This window comes from Eubalaena glacialis, chromosome 8 (assembly GCF_028564815.1).
Source record: "Eubalaena glacialis isolate mEubGla1 chromosome 8, mEubGla1.1.hap2.+ XY, whole genome shotgun sequence".
NCBI classification, from domain to species: Eukaryota; Metazoa; Chordata; class Mammalia; order Artiodactyla; family Balaenidae; genus Eubalaena; species Eubalaena glacialis.
Window position 1 is genome coordinate 99187817 of NC_083723.1, and position 23966 is coordinate 99211782.

The 23966-nt window shown below is 36.9% G+C and overlaps 1 protein-coding gene across 2 annotated transcripts in view; it reads left to right on the forward strand.

The window, feature by feature from the left end:
* CPED1 (cadherin like and PC-esterase domain containing 1) overlaps window positions 1-23966 on the forward strand; it is a 295598-nt gene that overhangs the window by 175573 nt on the left and 96059 nt on the right. The gene's annotated exons all lie outside the window — the stretch shown is intronic.

The window sequence follows — 23966 nt, forward strand, 5'->3', positions numbered from 1 at the left end:
CTGTTGTGCTGAGGATCACGATCTACAAGTAGAGGGCAGATAATTCCACCGAGATGAAAAGAGTGCGTCTGGTGTTTGAGCTGTGGCCACGTTTGACTTTCATGTCCTTTTGGGACACGACACATTTTGTGGGAGAAGAAAGTTAATGCAGCTGCCTTCACTCATCAGTCAATGCGAGCCAGCCCCTCGGGGAGGAAGGCAAAGGCAGCTATACTCAGACCCACCAACCTGGCTGATTAACAGCAAATTTGCTGGTAAAGTCACCCTCTTGAGTCTGTCTAGCCCATCAGACCTAGAAATGTAATTTAGATGATTATCTCTGTGCCCATTAAACCTCGTGACCTATTGCAGTTCGTTTGAAGTTGGCCTGCTTACACTTGCTAATAGGAAAAAAAGAAGGATTAACTCAAAGGTCACGAAATCAGAGGGCAGCCAAGATGATGGCAAAAGAGCGTAAGAAACCTTCCTCAGCCCTTGTAGGAGAGAGGAAGGACCCTAAGAATAAGGGGCTGTCAACAGAATTCATTTCGTTATGGAAAAAGGAGTTCTTTGGAACGAAACAAATACTGAGACCTTCATCCTTCACTAGTTTCAGCCTGTTTTGTTTGATTTCTAAGCATCATCTTCCAGCAAGGTGGGATATCATGTTTAAAACCGTGGGATTATTGAAAGGGATCATAGCATAAATTCTGATTGGGAAACTTAATGAAGATAATAGATGCATTATCTGCATCCTGTAACTGTTTGAAGCAGATGCCTTAATGTATTTGGGATCTGATATAAAAGTCAAATAACTTTGTGTGGATTTTATAACATGAAAGACCATACTAGACCCCTTAGTTTTAGTTCTCCTCAAGAGTCTACTGCTTTTAAACTTGCAAGAACTGAGCTCACTTTCCAAGGTCCTTACTCGACTCAGCCTCTCCTTGTATGCAGAGTACTTTCTTACTGGCGTACTTTTTAGGCACCATAATAGCATGAGTATTTATTACTGATCAGAGTTGTACTGAGAGTTGTAAAGAGAGTTGCTCACTAAAAGCTACTTATCATCTGACCTCTTTACCCAATGGATATTTAAACTTTCACTCCATGAAAATCAGAAGTGATTTTTTAAAATTTACAATTCTTAAAAAGTCAGTGAGAAAATTCTAATATTTCAAAAGTAGTCTTCCCCAACCACAGGATCACAATTCTGTATTCTCTGAAGCATTACATTTACTATGATTAATGATTTTATTAATCATGATTGTTTTGCCAAAATACGTTCCTATATAATTTTTTAGAAACAAGACTATTAGTAAAGCCAGACACTTCCATATGGCAAACTCTACAGATGTTTCACAGTCATAAGAAAAGGGAAAATCAAGCTGAAGTTTAAAACCTCAACTAGGTTTTTAAAAAAAATTCTAGATTTATAATGGCTGAAAACAATTGAAATTAATATCCAATACAACATAAATATATGTGCACATACTTGCAAAGTGTTCTGATGAAACAACTTTAACATTACAGGTTTTTTAAAATACAATTTTGAAAGCTTACTTTCCATTTACAGTTATTATAAAATATTGGCTATACTCCCCGTATTGTACAATACATCCTTCAGCCTATCTTACACCCAATAGTTTGTACCTCCCACTCCCCCACCCCAGTATAGCCGACCCCCTCCCCACTGGTGACCACTAGTTTTTTCTCTGTATCTGTGAGCCTGCTTTTTTTTTTTGTTGTTGTTATATTCACTAGTTTGTTGTATTTTTTAGATTCCACATATAAGTGATATCATACAGTATTTGTCTTTCTCTGGACTTGTTTCATTTAGCATAATGCTCTCCAAGTCCATCTATATTGCTGCAAATGGCAAAATTTTGTTCTTTTTTATGGTTGAATAGTATTCCATTGCATACATATACCCCATCTTCTTTACTCATTCATCTGTTATTGGACACTTAGGTTGTTTCCATGTCTTGGCAATTATAAATAATGCTGCTATGAACATTGGGGTGCATTATCTTTTTGAATTAGTGGGGTTTTTTTCAGATATATACACAGGAGTGGAATTGCTGGTCATGTGGTAGTTCTATTTTTAGTTTTTTGAGGAATCTCCATACAGTTTTCCACAGTGGCTGCACCAATTTACACTCCTACCAACAGTGTATGAGGGTTCCCTTTTGTCCACATCGTCTCCAACATTTGTTATTTGTGTTCTTTTTGATGATGGCCATTCTGATAGGTGTGAGGTGATATCTCATTGTGGTTTTGATTTGCATTTCCCTGGTGATTAGCAATGTTGAGTATCTTTTCATGTGCCTTTTCATCTGTGGCCTGTCGGTTTCATCATTTATATGGAGTAGCTGATCTTAACAGGCCCTCTCACCCTGGACCGCATTCTGCTTGGCAAAAGAGTCTTTTGTACTTCGTTCTATAAATTTAAGGCCTTTTACCTGGATTTATTAGCTCAACAAATAAAATTAAATGTACTTTACAATAATATATATAAAATGCTTGAAAAGGGTCTGACAATAACCACTCAATAAAAGTTAACACACTATTGTCATTATTATTATGTTCCAAATACCATGTAGATTAAAATAGGTATAATCTCTGTCCTCATGGAGTTCAGAGTCTAGTGGAAAAAATAAATGTTCAATAAATAAGTATACAAATAATAAATTAGTTTTAATTGTCATAAGTACAATGATGAGGGGTACAAAATGTAATGAGAAATGAGTTTTCATCTTTTATTAAAATTCAAAAGATGAGATCTTTATGTCTTTCAGTCTAACATTACCTACTGAGGAGGTTATTTTGTCATCGTCAAAAGTGTTGGTCAAAAAATTTCTAGAATACTCAGTAAATGTTAATCTCTCTCTACCATTTAAATTTAGAAAAATTCTGTGCCAAACATTAAAATTACTCAAATTTAAATGCCTGTTTTTCTTCAATACATCTTTACATATTTTCCAATGGAGTAAATTTGTTTTAACTGATAATAGAAATAATATTTTAGATTATCAAATGAAAAAATGTAATATCTAAATTTAAGCAGAAACAGACTCGGGCACACAGAACGATCTAGTGGCTGCCAGAGGGGAAGGAGGTGGAGGTGGGTGAAACAGGTGAAGGGGAGTAAGAGGTACAAACTACCAACTACAAAATAAGTAAATCACAAGGATGTAACATACAGCACAGGGAATAAAGTCAATAACATTGTATAAAATAATAATAAATAAATAAATTCTGAGAAATTCATAAACTTAGTTTATGATCACTGATGTGTCCAAAATTTAGCTAGTAAATTTTCCCTAATTAAAAATAACTGTATCTTTGTTAGAAAAATACCATATTCCAAATTCCGTTATTATTCACATGATTGCAGACTTCATTGGAAGCAAGAATTTAAAAAGTACACATGTTGTTATGTCCATCCACAATACCTCCTGAGCCTGTCCTCACAGTCATGTTTTTCTGCAACCTACATGTTATTAAAATAATATATTATAATCTATTTGGGCTTTCTTTGTAAACCTCAGTCAATACAATAAAATAATACTATGAAATTATCTGAAATATCCTGAATATTTGCTTTTCCAAATTTTTCCTGATATGCCATAAACACAGCCTGTGTATTCCTACCACAATGGATAAAATGGTGTTTCTTACTGTTTTTAAATCTCTCAATGCTTAAGAATTGAGAAATCTCTGTTTACTATTCCTAAATTAAAATGCATTCATTATAAAATCAATGAATATTTATTACTAAATTGATTTTTTAATGGACAATAATATATTTTCAACTATCATCATGACCTTGGAATTTGGAATAAAAAAACCTAGGCTTGAGTTGCTTTTTCTTTTTAAAATTATTGATTTACACCCTTCTCTGGAAAGGAAGGCTTTGAGGTGGGTTACAGTGAAAGCTATATAGAGTAGAGTGGTAACAGAGAGCCTGAGGGGAGGGAAGGTTAAATAACTTGTCAAGATTAAACAACTAGTAACTCGCAGACCACATCCCTCTGTAAGTCCTGGTTCTCTCTGTACACTGAGCAGAGTGATTAGGTCTGCCGCAGAAAGAATTGTACCAGATGGGCAGAAATCACTATCTTCTAGATTGAATGTTTGGAGACATATATTTACAGATTTACAAATATATTAACAGATTTCCTCTAAATCCAGTGCTTAATTCACAATGCTAGGCAAGTATTGAAAGCCAAGGATATATTTCTTTTATCTCACAGTTTTATCAACTCTGTCCAGATTGAAATACTGTTAATGTTTTTTCCTAATATTTTTTTCTCTATTTTGAACTATGTTGGAGATTTGTTTCTTTCTTTACTTTACTATAGTTAATAAATCTCCTATGAAACTTAAAGATTGTAGAAAGCTGCTTTCTCATAGAAAGGTAGAGTGGTGTTGGTGTCAATAAAATATTTTAACAAACATTTTTATATATCCTTTCAGAATTTTGATTTATGGGCCAGTCTGTTTAAAATATAAGAAAGACCTATCATAAATGGATAGATAGATAGAAGATAGCTTAGACCAAATACCTGTGTATTTTAGGGTTTTATATTACATATCATTCTGCTCAAAGTCAGATCCCAAACAGAATATAATCTATGATAAAGTGGAGAAAATGCATGTAATTGATTTCTCAATGTATAGACACAGCTGGCTCTGCCTATCAGGCCTAAGAAAATAATCTAGATTTAGTATTGAAGGATTTGCAAGTCCTTAGTGATTAATAGTTCCAAACTTTATATAAATGAATATGAATCTGGATAAAGCATATACACTGCCCTGTGATTGTCTGCTTTCTTTGTGTGTGTGCACATGTTTTGAATTTCCAACCAGAAATCAATATCCTTGAGGCACAGAGCATTTTGGGGAGACGCTGGTAGGGACTTGATATCCTCCCTTGTTTTTTAGCTCCATGACATGCAGTTCTTCAGAGGTGCTTGTAGCTACTCACTCGCAAAATAATAGTGTTTTAAGTGTTGCTATGCATTTAATTACCACAACAGCCCTTGAAATAGATACTATTATTAACCTCCCATTTTGTAATTATAAAAACTGAGGCGCAGAGCAGTTAAGTATCTCTTAGGTCCCACAGGATAGTGGAACTGGGATTCAAATGCAAACAATTTGGTTTCAGAGTCTTGTATTCTTAACTATTCTTCCATTCTGCCTTAGCTAAAAGCCATCAGCGTCATTACTGCAATAATGTTTCTTGGATTCAAATATGAATATTTCAAGAAAGCAGCCAAACTGGAGATGGAATTTCTTTAAAATGAAGGTCTAATATTTAAGTTAAAATAAATTTTGAATTAACGACTATCGTATTCTGGAACTTGTCAGCACGACGTGGCTCTTTACCCAGTGTAGGAAGAGTGATAAAGGAAGGCTAAAGCTGGCACCAAAATGAGCCACTGAAGTGAGACAAGCTCGAAAGCAGCTCTTGATGACAAAAGATTTGTCAGGCAAGGCAGCTAGACCACGGGATATGGTTTATCTTTTTTTCAGAGAAACAGTGGCAGTAGGGGTACAAGAAGTAACGTGCTGACTTGAGGTGAGAGGCCTCCAGCACCGAGGAGACTGGAATGAATGACGCTCGGTGATTTAGGACAGGAAGGTTTGAAGCATGTAAGGAATTAGTCCAGTGCCAGCAAGACCCTCTCCACAGGGATAGGGTTAGAGCAATAAAGATTTCACGTGCAGAAAAAAAAAACCCTGGCAATAACATGAATTTCATAATTGTTTTTTAAAAAAATTATAACAAACAAAGCCTACCAAATAACAATGAAAAAGGAGAATTTCTATAAGTAGTTCACAGAGTTCCAGCAGTCATAGAAGCCACCACTGTCTCTGTTTCCTTTGGTTTTCCTTGGATTTTTTTTTCAAGTGGTTTACAGGGAATCAATAGCTTCTGTAATATCACATTTGGAATACTACAGAAAAAGAATCACCGTTGGAATACTATATTAAGTTTTGGTTTGCTCATTACTAAATATATAAACCAGTTGGATGGAGTTCAGAGAAAGGCAAGAAAAACCATTAAGAGAATAAAAGAACTGATTTATTAGCCATGATTAAAGGAACCAAATATGTCCAAATGCAGAGAAGAGGAGCATGACAACAGCTCAGAAATATCTGAAAGGTGCAGTGGCTTCTGGAGGAGACAGATATTTTATCTGTATCACAGCAAGTATATCTTGTCAAACAGACATGGTTTAGAAAGAAAAATCGCAACTTCGTTCATTTATAGAAACAGTGGAAAGAACCACTCAGATATAACTTACTGTACACTTTTTCAGCAGGTAGTCTCCCATTTGGAAAAAGACCAGGGCAATCTGAAGTGAAATACAAGTTATTTATATTATTCCTATCATGGGAATTTCTGCAATGGTTGGAAAGGAAACACTCATGATTATAGTGACTAGAAGTGCTCCAAAGAATAGGATTGATAGCTTTAAGGTAAATCTGTCATGTTTTGACCTACAACTACTTAATTTTACTACCTAGGAAGTAAGAGTACTCTGACATCCGGATGCTTGCTTTGGAGTAGCAAGGAATGGCCGCAGTTTACATTTTGTGTTTTTTGGTGTGTTTGTTGGTTTTCATGGGAACGACCACTGAGATTTAGATGCATTGGGATCAAATTATTTGCTAGCTATTTCCCCTTCGGTAAGTGACTTCTTAGTGAGAGAGATGCAGGTTCCTCTCGTGGCTGTGTCACTTACTAGCTTCTTAAGGTGGGAATAATGGAATCTCACCTCCCTAACGGCAAGGATTAAATATAACAGTGAGGTGTGTCAAGTGGTCCAGCCCACAGAAGGTGCTGAGTTGATATTAGTTCTCTCTCCTTGACACCCCCTCATCCTCTCTTCATCCTCTCAACATCTATTCAAGCCAGTTCTGTACAAATACCTAACTTTGCCCATTTTTAATATTTTCCTAAAAATTTTAGAAAATGCAGTTTTTATGTGAAAACTCTCAATTCATGAAAAAATTCCCCCCAAAAAGGCTTTAAAACTTTGAATAAACCAACAAACAAACAAACCCCACATATAAAGACCATATATTTACCTTAAATGATCCTTTCTTTGGAAATGCTGCAGTTGAGGTATATGGTGAGACAGTGTCTTTGAAAATATTTTTTTGTGGTTTTACGTTCTTTTTCTAATTAAAAAAATTTTTTTATTGAAGTATAGTTGATTTACAATGATCTGTTAGTTTCAGGTATATGGAAAGTGATTCAGATATATATATATGTGTATATATATAAATCATGTACATTATATATTTGGACTTTTTTATTCAACTATAGTTGATTTACAATATTGTGTTAGTTTCAAGTGTACAGCACAGTGATTCAGTCACACAAACACACACACACATATATATATACATATGTATATTCTTTTAAGATTCTTTCCGCTTATAGGTTATTACAAAATATTGAGTATAGTTACCTGTGCTATACATTCGATCCTTGTTGGTTATCTATTTCATATATAATAGTGTGTATATGTTAATCCCAAAATCCTAATTTATCCCTCCTCCTCCCTTTCCCCTTTGGTAACCATAAGTTTGTTTTCTATGTCCGTGAGTCTATTTCTGTTTTGTAAATAAGTTCATTTTATCATTTTTTAAGATTCCACATATAAGCCATATCATATTATATTTGTCTTTCTCTGTCTGGCTTACTTCACTTAGTATGATAATCTCTAGGTCTATCCATGTTGGTGCAAATGGCATTATTTCATTCTTTTTTATGGCTCAGTAATATTCCATTGTATATATATATATCACATCTTCTTTATCCATTCAACTATCAATGGACATTTAGGTTGCTTCCGTGTCTTGGCTCTTGTAAATAGTGCTTCAGTGAACACTGGGGCACATGTATCTTTTTGAATTATGGTTTTCTCTGGCTATATGCCCACGGGTGGAATTGCTGGATCATATGTAACTCTATTTTTAGCTTTTTAAGGAAACTCCATACTGTTTTCCATAGTGGCTGTACCAAGTTACATTCCCACCAACATTCCTCCGCATCCTCTCCAGCATTTATTATTTGTAGACTTTTTGATGATGGCCATTCTGACTGGTGTGAGGTGATACCTCATTGTGGTTTTGATTTGCATTTCTCTAATAATTAGTGATGTTAAACATCTTTTCATGTGCCTTTTGGCCATCTGTATGTCTTCCTTGGAAAAATGTCTGTTTAGGTCTTCTGCCCATTTTTTTTTTATTGTGTTGTTTGTTTTTTTGATATTGAGCTGCATGAGCTGTTTGTATATTTTGGAGATTAATCCCTTGTCAGTTGCATCATTTGCAAATATTTTCTCCCATTCTGTAGGTTGTCTTTTCATTTTGTGTATGGTTTCCTTTGCTGTACAAAAGCTTTTAAGTTTAATTAGGTCCCGTTTGTTTATTTTTGTTTTTATTTCCATTATTCTAGGAGATGGATCCAAAAAGATATTGCTGTGCTTTACGTCATAGAGTGTTCTGCCTCTGTTTTCCTCTAGGAGTTTTATAGTATCCGGTCTTACATTTAGGTCTTCAATCCATTTTGAGTTTATTTTTGTATATGGTGTTAGAGAATGTTCTAATTTCATTATTTTACATGTAGCTGTCCAGTTTTCCCAGCACCACTTATTGAAGGGTCTGTCTTTCTCCATTGTATATTTCTGCCTGCTTTGTCATAGATTAATTGACCCTAGGTGTGTGGGTTTATTTCTGGGCTTTTTATCCTGTTCCATTGATCTATATTTCTGTTTTTGTGCCAGAACCATACTGTTTTGATTACTGTAGCTTTGTAGTATAGTCTGAATTCAGGGAGCCTGACTCCCCCAGCTCCATTTTTTTTTTTTCTTTTTCCTTCAAAGATTGTTTTGGCTATTTGGGGTCTTTTGTGTTTCCATACAAATTTAAAATTTTTAAAAATATATCCTTAGAAAAGAAATACAGGCATTGAATGTTTGTGACCTGTTCATAGAAATGAATAAAGTTTAAAGAAAAAAAGTGCAGTGGGCAGTTCCTTCCAATGAACAGCCTGTAGGAAGTGATGCACTGCAGCTGAGCGATTGTCCTATTTGGAGGATAGGTTTGCCTATGGTTTTTTAAGTTATGCTACTATAATGTAATGAAATGATATTTTGTAATATTAACCTATGCCTATTCCCTCTTTTTCTGGTTACCCCTACCTGCCTTCACTGTAGGAAGTAGCTTATGCCCCAGTGGGTAAGGCTGTTATAGCATGAACAAGAAGATAAAGTTAATTCAATAAGCTGAATTCTCCCCTACAGAAAAGGTTTCTAGGAACCAGTCCCTTACAACCACCCCCAAGATAGGAAGGTTCTTAGAATTGTGGAAAAGGAGTGAAAAGCAGCAGGGAAGAAAGAGAGCTGGGTACTGGGAAGTGTCCCTGAGAAGGAGCCTTTGTACCAGATTCTTTCTGTCACAAGAACCACAAAGCTGTTGGAGACCCAGTAGCACAACAGATCTCTCCCTCACTTTTCTGAATGCAGCCTCTAAGGAGGGAGCAAGCTGAGTCAGCAACTTGGCAAACCAGGAGAAATGACAGCATGAATATTCAGGAGGTAGCACCCGAGACAGCCCCATCAAATGTCCAATGGCCCCATCACCAAAGGCAAATGCATTGAGAAGTTTCCCATCCTCTGACTGCTTTGAGGAATAGGCATTTAGCTAGAAATTAAATTTCTTTTCAGAGAAAGAAAGTTATATTTTCACATACCTGTGTTTGTGATCTGTGAAACCTGTAGCTGCTATACTAATACACATGGGTATTTTTTTGTTTCGGTGAAGGGCATTAACCTTAGGCTGTAGTGTCAGGGCAGAGAAGGGGTGGGGGCTGCTTGATCTGAAATATTTACTTGAAGTGCATTTGAAGAAGAGTCTTAAACATGAAAAAAAGTTGTGCAGCCAGGTGGGCAGGACTGTGTATGATGTTGCAAAGTGAACAACGGTGATGATGGACAGGAACATACCCATCAGAGAGCGAAGCAGCCAAAGCAGTGAAATGTGATAGAAGGATTTGAGCTTAGATGACAGAGGGTGAATGGTGGCCCCAATAAATACACAGGGAGAGCAAGACGAGCTGACTTTGTGCAGAGGATGGGGATGTTCACTGGACCAGCTGAATTGAAGACACAGGTGGGTAATGTAGCAGAGATATCAGGCAAACTGAATAGAAATTTGAAGGGGAGAGTTGAGACTGGGGTTGGAGATATGGGTGTCATTGGTATAAAAATGATAACTGAGTCTGTGAAGCCAAATGAGATTATCCAAGAAGGGGGAGGGGTAAGATATTCAGGGAGAGAATTATGGAATAGCCCTATATGTAGAGGGTAGGGGAAAGGAAACGGCCAGCACATGCAACAGAAAAACAAAGTCGGAGATGTGGGAGGAGAAACAAGATGTACCATGCCTTGAAAAATCAAGAGAGAAAGATGTTTCAAAAGGAGTGATCAGTGGAGTCAAACACTGGAGAGGAGTGAGAGTATGAGCCGACCTCTTCTTGGCCCAGTCAGTTAGGAGCTTAGAGATCGTAGAAGGTCCTGTTTCTCTGGAATGGTGAGGGCAGATGCTAGGTCGCTAGGGTAAGAAAGGAGTGAGTGAGGAGAAATTAATAGCAGTAGATGTATATACTCTTTGTAAGCAGTTTGGCAGTGAATGAAGTAGGGATTGATAGTTGGAGTGAGGTCAAACGAAGCATGTCAGAAAGCGTCCAACTTAACATCGTCCTTTACGTTTTATTGTATATGGGCAATAAATTTAAAGGATGGGGAGGATTATTATCTGAAGATGATTTTATGCCCTATATCTTGCTGACTTACTATCACAATAGTGTACAGAATGGAATGTTTCTGGTACCTTCTTACAAACAGCACTGGAAGATGGTTTTTTTCATGACTCTATATCTTTAAGCTTTTAATTATGGAACTCACTTTATTTGCTTCATATCCTTATATGATTTTCTATTGTCTACCTGAATTTAAGTGTGTTCAGATGCTTAAGATTTGAGGTGAATAACAGCTCAATGGCAATGACTTTTAAACTCAATGTAACAGTTTATTGCTAGCTTCGTAATCACTGTGTATTAGAGTTATTGTTTAGCTCTGGTCCAAAGTAGTGAGGGAGAAGTACATTTTAATTAGTATAATAAGAAGTCAAATTAATCATATTCCTTTGGTAGTCTGAAGTTTCATTAATAAACTTCTAGTGGTTTCAATTATTCACAGTGTTTGTGAACGAAAAAAGAAGCTAACAATTATTGTGCTGTGTTCTGTGATACACATTGCAATCAACACCTCACACTTAGGGCACAGAGCTTATTTGCAGTTGTGTTTTCCTGTTTACTGTATGACTTTGTCAAAGTTCACATCACTTTGCTATCCTCTCAATGAATGAAGTTTCTTGGATTTCCAAAATCCTGGAATAATAGCAGATGTAGCCCAGATGATGTCTAGCTTTCTTCCTGACACATTCCCTACTGGAAGGGTTTCATTGCACTTGGGAAAACTGCAAGAGACATGTGTGTGATGATTCCTAAACTGATTCATTATGTTTTCACATGAGTACACTATCATACTGCAGGAGAGACAACTGTTTTCAGCTGATGGCCTATTTTACTTTTTTTTTAAGTCATTATGTGAATTGTTTCCTCAGATTTTTAGAAATATATTTCTCTGAGAAAATAGAACATTGAAATGGAAATAGACTTAATGTGTCAGCAACTTTGATTTTCTTTTGAGAATTCTGAGGTTCTTAATTTGGTTTTTGCCATTATTCATGTACAGTTACAAAGATATACTCTTTTCCTTTTTAATCAGAATATATCTGTTTTGCCGATTTTCTTTTCAAGAACACTGGATTCTATATGTTTATCCATTTAATTGGTAGTTTAAACTCACCATTTACCTAATTTTAATTTTTTACAAAACACATAACAAAAGTTAGACTTTAGAAACGTCAAAAATACCAAAGTAAGCAGTCCATCAAGTGAGGAGAGAACTTAATATTCATATTAATACTTTGAAACCAATAGGTTTCCTAAAAATAATTATTTTAATACAACCACGTAGAGTTCATACAAAAACCTAGACTCATTTGGTACGTTTTCTGTACACTCTTCTTCCCCAAGTGTCCTGCAGTCACGCCCCCCAGTGAATTACACCTTGGTACGGGGTCTTTATACTGCTTACATCTGCTATTATTGGCCCCAGTTTTTCAGTGCCCCTTAGATATGTCTTTAGTACACAATGGGGGAAAAATGAAGAGAAAAAAGGAAGAGAGTTTAATCTGCCCTTTATGGTAGGAACAGGATACTATCATGATCAATTGGTTGTTTTTAAAATGAATACCTCACCTCTAATACTTAGTAATTTTTAAAACGAATGTGGTGATAAGCAGAGATGTGTCTGAGCATTTAATTATCTCCAAACTAACTTGGCTCTTTTTTGCAAAATAACCTTTAAACTACTATTTTTTATCATTTTCAAGAAATACCCAATAGCAAGAGTTCTATTGCAGTCAGGCATATTGCATAACATAGTGTGTGATGATTCTTATGTTTTCATTGATTTGTTATGAACTGATGCACTATGCTTTCATGTGAGTGGTTATCATACTGCAAGAGAAAAATTGTTTTTAGCTAATACCTATTTCACATTTCTTTAAAAAAATGAATGTTTTCCCTAGCTTGCTTGTTACAGAGGTGTATACTTCAGGTATCCATTAAGATTTAGTGGTATTTTACTCATCATGTAAGAGCAAAAGGCTATTCCATGCAGAGAGAGCATGAAAAATGAAAAATAAACTGGGTCATGAAGTTCCCAGTTGCTCAAATACTTAAATATTTACATATTGGTTGGTGAAGAACCACTATCCCCAGGTCCCAGCAATGACTGAATTATGTTGGAATCTATATATTTCTTTGGATGGAATTCAAGGTAATTGTTTGAAATACATCTCTCACAAAATATGGCTGTCATTCATATATAAATACATTATTGACTTTTAATGGTAATCATAAAGTGTTTTAAAAATTTATATTCAATATCAGAAACATAACATTAAAAGCTCTTTCCAGTTACATCTCTGACTAAAAAGATACTTAGTCAGTCCTTAACCAAAATGTCAACTTGGCTAATATCAAAAGTTTTCAAGTATTGTTACTTGCATGAATACATTTGTAATATTTTAATCAACCCTAGTAAAACTGTTAAAGCCTACATCCTCCAAAAATGTGAGGAAGGTGTATTATTAGGTCCATTTTACAGATGAAAAAAATGAAGCACAGAGTGGATGTCACTTTCCAAAAGTCACACACCTAGTTTATGGCAGGTCTGGGATATAATTGGCAGACAACTCTAGATAAAAGAATATTAGGGACTTCCCTGGTGGTACAGTGGTTAAGAATCTGCCTGCCAATGCACGGGTCACGGGTTCGACTCCTGGTCCAGGAAGATCCCACATGCTGCGGAGCAGCTAAGCCCGTGCACCACAACTACTGAGCCCTCGCTCTAGAGCAGACAAGCCACAACTAGTGAGCCTGCGTGCCACAACTACTGAAGCCCACGTGCCTAGAGCCTGTGTTCTGCAACAAGAGAAGCCACCACAATGAGAAGCCCGTGCACCGCACCTAAGAGTAGCCCCCGCTCACCGCAACTAGAGAAAGCCCGCGCACAGCAACGAAGACGCAACACAGCCAAAAATAAATGAATAAAATAAAATAGGCAAAGTATATAAATAGATATTTAATAAAATTTTAAAAAAGTGAATATTCGATGCATATTAATTGAGTATATTTCAGTTTCACAACTCTTAATATGGTTCTGAATTAGATATTTCTGGACAAAGCTGATATATGGAAATTCAAAAGCCATATCTATTCCGAAATAGACATGGGAAACTATTTAAGGGGCCATTAATGTCTATCTGTATCAGCTGTGTCACACATGTTTACTTCCCTCACAAAAATATTCTGCACTGGACTCATCCAACATATTAAAATATTTCAGTACTTTTAACAATAAGAAACAGTAAAAACTAGTACAAAAGCTATAGTAAAATTAGAATTGTCAGCCCACACTAAATACTTAAATGAACGCTTTTTAAAATTTTAATGATATTACATTTCCTGAAATAAAAATTCATTTAAAATTCATAAAAATAATGCCAGAAGACTTAGATAGACCATGTTAAGGTATTTATTATTTCATTAAAAGCAGATCAGCCCTTATCAAAATGAAAGAAATCCACTTAATGGAGAGAGTAACTGGTAACAGTTCAGCAAGTCATTTTCCTTCCTTCCTTCCCTCCTTCCCCCTTCCCTCCCTCCCTCCCTTCTTCATTCCTTCCTTCCTTCCCTCCCCTTTCATTCCTCCCTTCTTGCCTGCCTTTTTTCCCTCCCTTTCTTCCTCCCCTCTTCCCTCCCTCCCATCCCCCTTCCTTTTTTGATTATTTGCTTTGTGGGTATTGAGCATCATTACGTTTCTAAGGCTGAGACTTCTCTTCTGATTCAACTGATGTTCAGTGTAACTGGAAACAGCAGGCCACAAAGAGCATCCCTGGTGAGAGCATAAATTCTAGAGCTAGACAGACAGCCCTGGGTTTAAATTCCAGTGTTCCCCTTGCTGTTGGGATTACTTCAGGCAAGCTACTTTACCTCTTCTCTAAGATGGGGATAGTAGTACTTACTTGGCTGTGTCATTGGGAGCATTATTTAATTAAACAATTAATTTGATTATGAAGTCTGAGGACCACTGTGCCTGGTACATGGAAGGTGTTTGAAGTATGTTAGTTCCCTCTTTTTACCTTACTCCCTTTTTTACCTTACTCCCCTTTATACTAACATTTTTTTTCTTCAAAGAGTTATTCCTATTTATTATTCCAAGGTCCAACCTTTGTCCTTTCGAAGAAAAAAACTCATTTAGCTTTTCTACAAAGCCTTACAAAAATGTAAGAATCTGCCCCCAAATAGTAATTATTAATAGTTATGCATAATTCATAGTAATTATGTCCCATAGAACCCACAATCTTCCCCCAAGTGCCAAGTGTTTATCTAAAATTTTGGGGCCTAGAAACCATTTGGCTTTGACAACCCAGTAAGTTCTTTCCCTCAAGGTTTCCAGCAGTTCCTGCTTCCATTCAGCTTAGAATTTCTTCTTTTTGTAGCTGTCACCAGGAAATGAAGTGGCATATGGCAATAACAATTTTGAAATTTAAGTGATGTTTGCTTCCAAGTTTTTCAAACTTTTGAAAGCTAGAGTCGGTGACAGTTGTCAGCCAAGAGGAATTTACTTACTGAGTATTAATTTGGACATAGATTTGAGAACATAAAGCGCCATTATCCTCATAAAGCTTCCCAAGGGGAGGTTGGAGGGCAGTACGGACTTTCAGGAATCCCAGATATCTGCAGAGTAGTTCAGGAGTCTTCTGTACATCACATACAGTGTGGATTTCATCTTCATGTTTCCTCACAGGCCTCTGCCCCTAGTAGGCAAGCAACAAACAGCAGATAGGTGAATGAATAGCTATAGCAAACTGCTCCAGTAAATGTTTAACTGAGATGAAATACCTCACCTATTAGTGGGGATTAGATGTGAATAGAAGAACATAATTAGTATTTTTTGCCAGGTGAATTTCAATTTTATTTTCAAAGCTGGTTTATAATATAAAGAATAAGGCACAGAACATGTTTAAGTTTTAATAACTGAAGAGGTATCAGACTGTTAATGATTAAAGATTCATGCTGCTCACTTGGGGGGGAAAGGAGTTGTTCTCTGCACTTCTTTAAAAATTATTTCTTTTGTGTGACTCTTTTCACCCAAGAGGAAGGAAGTGGAACCACAGTTGCATTCTTTTGTGGATGTTGAAGCGTTTTGATTTAGCCATTTTTCCTATTATTTAAATGATACATTGACAATGTAGAAAGGGGCGGAGAGTGAGTACCTTAAGTCCACAGGAAAATTGAGGGCAAACGAACAGTTTCTGTGAACAGTTGAAATGTAAACACAGTTGAGAATCTGGTCCAGTTTCAGATAAATGTAAAATAAATAGTGTGATTATTTTAACTTAATCCTAAAACTGTTTTTCATTATTTCTGGGTTTTACTACACCCATCAAAAGCCATACAATGCGTAACCTTTCTTGTTAAACTTTTAAGGGGACTCATATTTCCTCTTAATAAACTTTGCATTGTATTTCATACAGAAAACCAGTGGGTGGGTTTTCCATTTCTTCCATCTTTAACAATAGTAAAGACAATTGTTAACTATTTTCTGAGTTATACTTTGAGTACACTTAGCAGTTGCCTGAATCAAAAACCTGGCAAAGAAATGAGAGTAAGAACTGGTGGTGGGTGAACAGAAAATCATTGCGAAGAGGATGCAGAAGTGTACTCAGTTCCCACTGATAGTAAATTAATGGGGAATAGGAGGATTAATAAGTTTTCAATAAAAAATGAACAACTTCTCTCTGAAAACAGTTACGTTTCCTTAACAAAGTGACCCTTGCAGAGCCTAGAGGAGGGAACAATATTCAATTAAGTATGTGGTTGAAAGCATAAAAATAATTGTTGCTCTGTCTGGAACTATTTAATTCTTGTTAAGTAAGGAGTGAAGGCGACACAGGGATTCCTTTATGAGGAGCTTAACCCCACTCTGTTCTGCAGTTCATACTACACAGCAGCCTTTGATGAAACACCAATTTCAGAATTGGGTGCTGTTCATCATGAATGATTGTATAAGGTGTGCAAGCCCAGGTATGGCTCAGTGTAACCCTGTCACCACTCCCGAGACACAAAGCAGATGCTCTAGCAATATCATCAATTCTGTATGATTCTATGCATTGTTTATGAAGAACAGTATATTGTCTCTGGACATTTTTAATGGCATATACAAATATAAATGTTTACTAGGCCGAAAAGTACAGCAAATGATGTATATCTATTACAGAGATGGAATGAGATACAATGAATACTCCATTCTCTTACTCTTTAGTAATTATACATTTTGTAAATGACTGTGGCAAATAGCATAGGAAAATACTTATAGTAGGATTATTTCAGAGTATCTATTCTTATTTCAAAGAAGTTTAAATTTTAATTCCAAAGTCCTTCCTTTTTTTTTTTTGATTTTTTTTAACATCTGTATTAGAGTATAATTGCTTTACCATGGTGTGTTAGTTTCTGCTTTATGACAAAGTGAATCAGCTATACATATACATATATCCCCATATCTCTTCCCTCTTGCGTCTCCCTCCCTCCCACCCTCCTGATCCCACTCCTCTAGGTGGTCACAAAGCACCGAGCTGACCTCCCTGTGCTATGCTGCTGCTTCCCACTAGCTATTGGTTTTACATTTGGTAGTGTATATATGTCCATGCCACTCTCTCACATTGTCCAAGCTTACCCTTCCCCCTCCCCGTGTCCTCAAGTCCATTCTCTGTGTCTTTATTCCTGTCCTGCCCCTAGGTTCTTCAGGACCTTTTTTTTTTTTTTTTAGATTCCATATATATGTGTTAGCATACAGTATTTGTTTTTCTCTTTCTGACTTACTTCACTCTGTATGACAGACTCTAGATCCATCCACCTCACTACAAATAACTCAATTTCATTGCTTTTTATGGCTGAGTGATATTCCATTTTATACATGTGCCACATCTTCTTTATCCATTCATCTGTTGATGGACACTTAGGTTGCTTCCAGGTTCTGGCTATTGTAAATAGAGCTGCAATGAACATTGTGTGACATGACTCTTCTTGAATTATGGTTTTCTCAGGGTATATGCCCAGTAGTTGGATTGCTGGGTCGTATGGAAGTTCTATTTTTAGTTCTTTGAGGAGCCTCCAAACAGTTCTCCATAGTGGCTGTATCAATTTACATTCCCACCAACAGAGCAAGAGGGTTCCCTTTTCTCCACACCCTCTCGAGCATTTATCATTTGTAGATTTTTCGATGATGGCCATTCTGACTGGTGTGAGATGATATCTCATTGTAGTTTTGATTTGCATTTCTCTAATGATTAATAATGTTGAGCATTCTTTCATGTGTTTGTTGGCAATCTGTATACCTTCTTTGGAGAAATGTCTATTTAGGTCTTCTGCCCATTTTTCGATTGGGTTGTTTGTTTTTTGGATATGGAGCTGCATGAGCTCCTTGTATATTTTGGAGATTAATCCTTTGTCAGTTGCTTCATTTGCAAATATTTTCTCCCATTCTGAGGGTTGTCTTTTCGTCTTGATTATGGTTTCCTTTGCTGTGCAAAAGCTTTTAAGTTTCATTGGATCCCATTTGTTTATTTTTGTTTTTATTTCCAATTCTCTAGGAGGTGGGTCAAAAAGGATCTTGCTGTGATTTATGTCATAGAGTGTTCTGCCTATGTTTTCCTCTGAGAGTTTTATAGTGTCTGGCCTTACATTTAGATCTTTAATCCATTTTGAGTTTATTTTTGTATATGATGTTAGGGAGTGTTCTAAGTTCATTCTTTTACATGTAGCTGTCCAGTTTTCCCAGCACCACTTATTGAAGAGGCTGTCTTTTCTCCATTGTATATTCTTGCCTCCTTTATCAAAAACAAGGTGACCATATGTGCGTGGGTTTATCTCTGGGCTTTCTATCATGTTCCATTGATCAATATTTCTGTTTTTGTGCCAGTACCAAACTTTCTTGATTACTGTAGCTTTGTAGTATAGCATGAAATCAGGGATCCTGATTCCTCCAGCGCTGTTTTTCTTTCTCAAGTTTGCTTTGGCTCTTCAGGGTCTTTTGTGTTTCCATACAAATTGTGAAATTTTTTGTTCTAGTTCTGTGAAAAATGCCAGTGGTAGTTTGATAGGGATTGCATTGACTCTGTAGATTGCTTTGTGTAGTATAGTCATTTTCACAATATTGATCTTCCAATCCAAGAACATGGTATATCTCTCCATCCGTTTGTATCATCTTTAATTTCTTTCATCAGTGTCTTATAGTTTTCTGCACACAGGTCTTTTGTCTCCTTAGGTAGGTTTATTCCTAGGTATTTTATTCTTTTTATTGCAATGGTAAATGGGAGTGTTTCCTTAATTTCTCTTTCAGATTTTTCATCATTAGTGTATAGGAATGCAAGAGATTTCAGTGCATTAATTTTGTATCCTGCTACTTTACCAAATTCATTGATTAGCTCTAGTAGGTTTCTGGTAGAGTCTTTAGGATTCTCTATGTATAGTATCATGTCATCTGCAAACAGTGACAGCTTTACTACTTCTTTTCCAATTTGGATTCCTTTTATTTCTTTTTCTTTTCTGATTGCTGTGGCTAATACTTCCAAATCTATGTTGAATAATAGTGGTGAGAGTAGGAAACCTTGTCTTGTTCCTGATCTTAGTGGACATTGTTTCAGTTTTTCACCATTGAGGACGATGTTGGCTGTAGGTTTGTCATATATGGCCTTTATTATGTTGAGGTAGGTTCCCTCTATGCCTATGTTCTGGGGGGTTTTTATCATAAATGGATGGTGAATTTTGTTGAAAGGTTTCTCTGCATCTATTGAGATGATAACATGGTTTTTCTCCTTCAATTTGTTAATATGGTATATCACATTGATTGATTTGTGTATATTGAAGAATCCTTGCATTCCTGGGATAAACCCCACTTGATCATGGTGTATGATCCTTTTAATGTGCTGTTGGATTCTGTTTGCTAGTATTTTGTTGAGGATTTTTTCATCTATGTTCATCAGAGATATTGGCCTATAGTTTTCTTTCTTTGTGACATCTTTGTCTGGTTTTGGTATCAGTGTGATGGTGGCCTCGTAGAATGAGTTTGGGAGTGTTCCTCCCTCTGCTATATTTTGGAAAAGTTTGTGAAGGAGAGCTGTTAGTTCTTCTCTAAATGTTTGATAGAATTCACCTGTGAAGCCATCTGGTCCTGGGCTTTTGTTTGTTGGAAGATTTTTAATCACAGTTTCAATTTCAGTGCTTGTGATTTGTCTGTTCATAGTTTCTATTTCTTCCTGGTTCAGTCTCAGAATATTGTGCTTTTCTAAGAATTTGTCCATTTCGTCCAGGTTGTCCATTTTATTGGCACATAGTTGCTTGTAGTAATCTCTCAGGATCCTTTGTATTTCTGCAGTGTCAGTTGTTACTTCTCCTTTTTCGTTTCTAATTCTATTGATTTGAGTCCCCTCCCTTTTTTTCTTCATGAGTCTGGCTAATGGTTTATCAATTTTGTTTATCTTCTCAAAGAACCAGCTTTTAGTTTTATTGATCTTTGTATTCGTTTCCTTCATTTCTTTTTCATTTATTTCTGATCTGATCTTTATGATTTCTTTCCTTCTGGTAACTTTGGGCGTTTTTTGTTCTTTCTCTAATTGCTTTAGGTGTAAGGATAGGTTGTTTATTTGAGGTGTTTCTTGTTTCTTGAGGTAGAAATGTATAGCTGTAAACTTCCCTCTTAGAACTGCTTTTGCTACATCCCATAGGTTTTGGGTTGTTGAGTTTTCATTGTCATTTGTTTCTAGGTATTTTTTGATTTCCTCTTTAATTTCTTCAGTGCTCTCTTAGTTATTAAGTACTGTATTCTTTAGCCTCCATGTGTTTGTTTTTTTACAGATTTTTTCCTGTAATTGATACTTAGTCTCATAGCGTGGTTTTCGGAAAAGATACTTGATACGATTTCAATTTTCCTAAATTCACCAAGGCTTGATTTGTGACCCAAGATATGATCTATCCTGGAGAATGTTCCATGAACACTTGAGAAGAAAGTGTATTCTGTTGTTTTTGGATGGAATGTCCTATAAATATCAATGAAGTCCATCTTGTTTAATGTATCAATTAAAGCTTGTGTGTCCTTATTTATTTTCATTTTGCATGATCTGTTCATTGGTGAAAGTGGGCTGTTAAGGTCCCCTATTATGATTGTGTTACTGTCGATTTCCCCTTTTATGGCTGTTACCATTTGCCTATGTTGAGTGCCCTATGTTGGGTGCATAAATATTTACAATTGTTATATCTTCTTCTTAGATTGATCCCTTGATCATTATGTAGTGTCCTTCTTTGTATTTTGTAATAGTCCTTATTTTAAAGTCTATTTTTTCTGATATGAGAATTGCTACTCCAGCTTTCTTTTGATTTCCATTTGCATGGAATATCTTTTTCCATCCCCTCACTTTCAGTCTGTATGTGTCCCTAGGTCTGAAGTGGGTCACTTGTAGACAGCATATATATGGGTCTTGTTTTTGTATCCATTCAGCCAGTCTGTGTCTTTTGGTTGGAGCATTTAATCCATTTACATGTAAGGTAATTATCGATATGTATGTTCCTATTACCATTTTCTTAATTGTTTTGGGTTTGTTATTGTAGGTCTTTTCCTTCTCTTGTGTTTCCTGCCTAGAGAAGTTCCTTTAGCATTTGTTGTAAAGCTGGTTTGGTGGTGCTGAATTCTCTTAGCTTGTGCTTGTCTGTAAAGATTTTAATGTCTCCGTGGAATCTGAATGAGATCCTTGCTGGGTAAAGTAATCCTGGTTGTATGTTTTTTCCTTTCATCACTTTAAATATGTCCTGCCACCCGCTTCTGGCTTGCAGAGTTTCTGTTGAAAGATCAGCTCTTAACCGTATGGGGATTCCCTTGTATGTTATTTATTGTTTTTCCCTTGCTGCTTTTAATATATTTTCTTTGTATTTAATTTTTGATAGTTTGGTTAATATCTGCCTTGGTGTGTTTCTCCTTGGATTTATCCTGTATGGGACCCTCTGCGCTTTCTGGACTTATTTCCCTTCCTATATTAGGGAAGTTTTCGACTATAATCTCTTCAGATATTTTCTTGGTTCCTTTCTCTCTCTCTCTTCCCGCTCTGGGACCCCTATAATGCAAATGTTGTTGCGTTTAATATTGTCCCAGAGGTCTCTTAGGCTGTCTTCATTTCTTTTCATTCTTTTTTCTTTATTCTGTTCCACAGCAGTGAATTCCACCATTCTGTCTTCCAGGTCACTTAACCGTTCTTCTGCCTCAGTTATTCTGTTATTGATTCCTTCTAGTGTATTTTTCATTTCAGTTATTGTATTGTTCATCTCTGTTTGTTTGTTCTTTAATTCTTCTAGGTCTTTGTTAAACATTTCTTGCATCTTCTCGATCTTTGCCTCCATTCTTTTTCCGAGGTCCTAGATCATTTTCACTATCATTATTCTGAGTTCTTTTTCTGGGAGGTTGCCTATCTCCACTTCATTTAGTTGTTTTTCTTGGGTTTTATCTTGTTCCTTCATCTGGTACATAGCCCTCTGCCTTTTCATCTTATCTATCTTTCTGTGAATGTGGTTTTTGTTCTACAGGCTGCAGGATTGTAGTTCTTGCTTCTGCTGTCTGCCCTCTCTTCTAGGTCCTTGTTAAACGTTTCTTGTGTTTTCTCCATTCTATTTCAATACTTGGGGTCAGGTTTACTATCATTACTGTGAATTCTTTTTCAGGTACACTGCCTATTTCCTCTTCATTTGTTTGGTCTGGTGGGTTTTTACCTTGCTCCTTCATCTGCTGTGTGTTTCTGTCTTCTCATTTTGCTTAACTTACTGTGTTTGGGGTCTCCTTTTCACAGCCTGCAGTTTCCTAGTTCCTGTTGTTTTTGGTGTCTGCCCCCAGTGGGTAAGGTTGGTTCAGTGGCTTGTGTAGGCTTCCTGGTGGAGCGGACTGGTGCCTGTGTTCTGGTGGATGAGGCTGGATCTTGTCTTTCTGGTGGGCATGACCGCATCTGGTGGTGTGTTTTGGGGTGTCTGTGACCTTATTATGATTTTAGGTAGCCTCTGTGCTAATGTGTGGTGTTGTGTTACTGTCTTGCTAGTTGCTTGGCATAGGGTGTCCAACACTGTAGCTTGCTGGTCATTGAGTGGAGCTGGGTCTTAGCGTTGAGATGGAGATCTCTGGGAGAGCTTTCGCCGTTGGATATTCCATGGAGCCCGGAGGTCTCTGGTGGACCAATATCCTGAACTCGGCTCTCCCACCTCAGAGGCACAAGCCTGACACCCGGCCGGAGCACCAAGACCCTGTCAGCCACACGACTCAGAAGATAAGGGAGAAAAAAAGAAGGAAAGAAAGAAAAAAATAAAATAAAGTTATTAAAATAAAAAATAAAAAATTATTATTAAAACTAAATGTAATAAAAAAAAGAAAAGAAAAGAAAGAAAGAAGAGAGTAACCAAACCAAAAAACAAATCCACCAATGACAACAAGCACTAAAAACTATACTAAGAAAATATAAATAAGTAAAATGGAGACAGAACCCTAGGACGAATGGTAAAAGCAAAGCTATACAGATAAAATCACACAAAGAAGAATACATATACACACTCGCAATAAGAGAAAAAGGAAAAATATATATTGTTGCTCCCAAAGCCCACCGCCTCAATTTTGGGAATATTCGTTGTCTATTTAGGTATTCCACAGATCCAGGTACATCAAGTTGATTGTGAGGATTTAATCTGCTGCTCCTGAGGCTGCTGGGAGAAATTTCCCTTTCTCTTCTTTGTTCGCACAGCTCCTGGTGTTCAGCTTTGGATTTGGACCCGCCTCTGCATGTAGGTCGCCTGAGGGTGTCTGGTCTTTGCTTAGGACGGGGTTAAAGGAGCAGCTGATTCGGGGGCTGTGGCTCACTCAGGCCGGGGGGAGGGAGGGGTATGGATGCGGGATGAGCCTACGGCGGCAGAGGCCGGTGTGACGTTGCACCAGCCTGAGGCGCGCCGTGCGTTCTCCCGGGGAATTTGTCCCTGGATCACAGGACCCTGGCAGTGGCGGGCTGCACAGGCTCCTGGGAGGGGAGGTGTGGATAGTGACCTGGGCTTGCACACAGGCTTCTTGGTGGCTGCAGCAGCAGCCTTAGCATCTCATGCCCGTCTCTGGGGTCCGTGCTGATGGCGGTGGCTTGCACCCGTCTCTGGAGCTCGTTTAGGCGGTGCTCTGAATCCCCTCTCCTCG